Source organism: Sus scrofa, chromosome 4 (genome assembly GCF_000003025.6).
Source record: "Sus scrofa isolate TJ Tabasco breed Duroc chromosome 4, Sscrofa11.1, whole genome shotgun sequence".
In the NCBI taxonomy this organism is placed as follows: domain Eukaryota; kingdom Metazoa; phylum Chordata; class Mammalia; order Artiodactyla; family Suidae; genus Sus; species Sus scrofa.
The window spans coordinates 83,838,585-83,842,439 of NC_010446.5; the positions used below are offsets into that span (position 1 = coordinate 83,838,585).

The window sequence follows — 3,855 nt, forward strand, 5'->3', positions numbered from 1 at the left end:
CTATATATAAAATATATGAACAACAAGTCCTACTGTGTAGCACAGGGAACTATATTCAGTATCTTGTTGTAACCTATAATGGGATATATATATATATATATATATATATATATATATATATGAATCACTTTGCTATACATCAGAAATTAATATAACATTGTAAATCAATTATACTTCAATTAAAAAAATCAGTATTCAGGAGTTCCCGTTGCGGGTTCGATCCCTGCCCTTGCTCAGTGGGTCAGGGTTCCGGCGTTGCCGTGAGCTGTGGTGTAGCTCGCAGACGCGGCTCGGATCCTGCGTTGCTGTGGCTCTGGCGTAGGCTGGCAGCTACAGCTCCGATTCGACCCCTAGCCCGGGAACCTCCATATGCCTCAGGAGCGGCCAAGAAATGGCAAAAAGACACACACACACACACACACACACACACACACACACACACACACAAATCAGTATTCATATATTTCCAGTGGCAACTTTCTGGGGGACACTTTGAATGATGGCTCCCATCCTGGAGTGGTCCAATATTGTTGGGTAAAATCAGTGCTCAGTGATTGAGGAGCAGTCTGCATTCAGTTTGTACTTATGGTTGGTAGCAACTGGGAATGATTGTTCCCCACACCCCCACCATGACTGAAAAATGTGAAATTAAGAAGATAACAATGGGAGAGGGATGTGAGGGAAACAGAGCAGGAGAGCAGGCACACACCCATCTCCTCCACATTCACCTAACGAGTGTCGAAACAATTCAATTAACCCTGTCAGGATTTACATGAATAAATGGTCCTGCCACCACTTTAGAAGGAAACTGGAGTGTCCCTGTCTTACATCCTATGATTTGGTTTCAGCATGGAAAGGCCCCCAACAGAAACCTGGAAATAGCATAACTCCCCATTTCCATTTCCCACTTGGATTTTAGCACAGACTATGGAGCAGAGAGGGAGTGAAGTGCTTCTCCCACAGCAGCTGTTTCCGTAACTTTCTCCTCTCCTCCGACCACTTCCTCCACCTGTGCAACTCCAGATCCTGTTCAGAGAGGAGGAGGAAACACAAGGTACCAAATTCAGAGATGTGTTCATTCATCACCATACTCCCTCCCTCCTTTTGTCCTCTTCTCAAGGGAGAGGTGCAGGTTTGGGCAGCAAGAAAAGGAACACTTCTGGAAGGCACACTTCTTCTTTTTATCACTGGGGGAACCAAGTACTGTAGTTCTGTTGTAGTACTTTGGTTGAGAGTAAGATGCTAGGCACTAAGAGTAACCGTCCAAGTGAACAGGCCTGGCCTGAGGCAGAAGGGTAGATTTGCAGACATGGTTATTAGCATTTCAGAATATCCACTGCTAACCCTGATTATGTGGCAAATTAATCTCAGAGAGTGAGGACTCCCTTTACTTAGTTGTGTTATCAGGTCACCCATCCCCCAAACAACCCCAGGCATAAAACAAAACAAAGGCCCAGATAGAATTTTTTCCTATAGACCAATCCCCAGTGCACATTCTGCAGAGGGAGTAAAAAAAATGTCCTTCAAGAAAGGACAGCCTCAGAAATCGTGTTCCCTTTTAAAATTAATTTTAAAACCCAGAGGCAGGGGTGGTGAGAAAATCCTTTAGCATACCTTACAAAACACAGGATAAGGTCAACCAGAAATAGCAGAGTCCCCCTCTCTTAACTTGGTTTGAAGGAAGGGTGAGACTGAAAGACACATGGAATAAAAGAAAGGTTTCACAAGAAAGAGAAAACAGAATGCTGACATAAATTAGAGGAACCTGCAGAATGAGAATTTAGAATTCTCGTAGGACACAGATGTCCTCCGTGAATCCTGTCTGGAAATGATTTGGAAAAGATGAGATTCCAGGCTGCTCAGAGGTTCTCTGCCTCCTGAAGAAGCAGGGCAGAATTAGGGGAAATTCTTTACATTTACAAGGTGAAGCCTGGCATGAGCAACTATTAATCAGGACATTAGCACCAGAGTTGACCAGTAGTCTCAGAAATCACCTAAGTCAAGAGCAAAATGTGTGTGCCATGTGTGTATGTGCACTTGATCATTTGTAGATACATGACGAGTGGAGGAGTAGTTGAAAAGTCATCGATCCTGGAAATACAACCAGGGCAGCCCTGGGCAAGACAAATCCCCAGTGTGGTCTCATTCTGAAGATGTGGGAAAAGGAACAGGAGTGGAGGAAGCCATTTACCTGGCCTGTCTGCTCAGGAATAGATTCAGCTATTAGGTGGGTCCAGTTAGATCTGGTGTCCTTCTACACCACCTAAAGGGTATTGTTCACCTGTGACTTTACTGAGACAGCAAAATGATTCATTGAGAGTGACTGGACCCACATTATTGATACCTCTGATGGTAGTTTGTATCCATGACTGTAAGCATCAAATTAAATAAATGAATGGCTTCTTTTATTTCAATGATGGTTTCAAATTGTACCTTTTTTTTTAAATGATTACAAAAGTGACCTATGTTCTTCACTGCAGTTTTGATGGTAGTTTTCACTTTCATCTCCCTTAAGATTGAGCAGGACAGGTCCCATCTCTACCCTGTTGCTGATTGTCCCTGCCTTCTTTAGTTGGATGGTTCTGTGTTGCTTTTGATTCTCTGCTGCACTTGAGTTTGTTTATATTCTGGTTTATATTCTGTGTAGCAATGGTCACTCCCTCTTCCTCCTGGGTCTAAGATGAGTCTAAATTGAGTCTCTGTGGACTGTTGTGACAATGCTTTGAAAACATTAGGCAGCACTGCAGGGTCCTGTGTCCACTGTGACACAGAGAAGAGAGAGATACTCATCACCTACCTGGTAGTGCAGAAGGTAAGGAGAGCAGCAAGTAAAGCCCAGCTTTGACACCTGGAGGGCCTGGAGTATTCCTGCAGCTTTGAATCCAGCTGGGGAGGCAGTGGCAAGAGGCCTAGTAGCAGAAGATTGCCCTTCAGTGGTGGCCCTGGCCGTGGGCATCACAGGGAAGTACACAGGGCAGCAGATACAATTGATGGGCTGGACAATAGCAAAGATAGCTCAGAGGGCCTCTTCATCAACACACAAAAACCCCTTGGGAAGCCCCTTAAATAACTGGTGGGGCTGTGGGAGGTGTGTGGGGGGTGAAGCATGAAAAGATGCAACCACAGTAGTAGGTTGAACCTAAATCCCAGGAAACACTGTTTATTTCTGTTAATGTGACCCCGTCTAGGACTCCAGGCTGATGAAACTTTGGACACACAGGCTGTCAATTCAGGGTTTTTACATAAAACTTGTAATAAAAATCTTTTGTCCTCTCTGTCTACAATTATTTTAAGGCTTTTAAAATGTAGACTCTTCCTCAACTATTTTTTTTCTTTCTTTTTTTTTTTTTTTTTTTTTGTATTTTTAGGGCCTCACTCGCGGCACAGGGAAATTCCCAGGCTAGGGGTCCAATTGGAGCTGTAGCTGCTGGCCTATGCCCGCCAGAGCCACAGCAACGCCAGATCTGAGCCACATCTGAGACCTACACCACAGCTCACTGCAACGCCAGATCCTTAACCCACTGAGCAAGGCCAGGGATCAAACCCACAACCTCATAGTTCCTAGTCAGATTTATTACCCACTGAGCCACAACGGGAACTCCTCAACTATGTTTTTAAAGATTGTAGAAACACAAAATAAACCTGCAGAGCCAACCTGATGAATTCAGAAGAGACCTGGCCATTATTCACAGACATTTTGAAAAATTGATCTTGCTGGGGTCTTGGGGGTGATCAGACTCTGTGGCGTTGACCCCCCACTTACAAAGCTCATAAAATACAGGTATAAAAACAAAGATGCCCATTTATTAATATGCATTTAGATTTATATCCACCAAGGTGACTAGGTGTTCCTGA

At 44.1% G+C, this 3,855-nt stretch overlaps 1 long non-coding RNA gene across 1 annotated transcript; it reads right to left on the reverse strand.

Moving 5' to 3' along the window:
- LOC106510105 lies at positions 392–3,323 on the reverse strand. The gene is made up of 3 exons (XR_001308293.2): positions 2,798–3,323; positions 1,615–1,691; positions 392–1,026 (listed from the first exon to the last, which is right to left on the reverse strand). It is a non-coding gene; the product is annotated as an uncharacterized LOC106510105 (long non-coding RNA).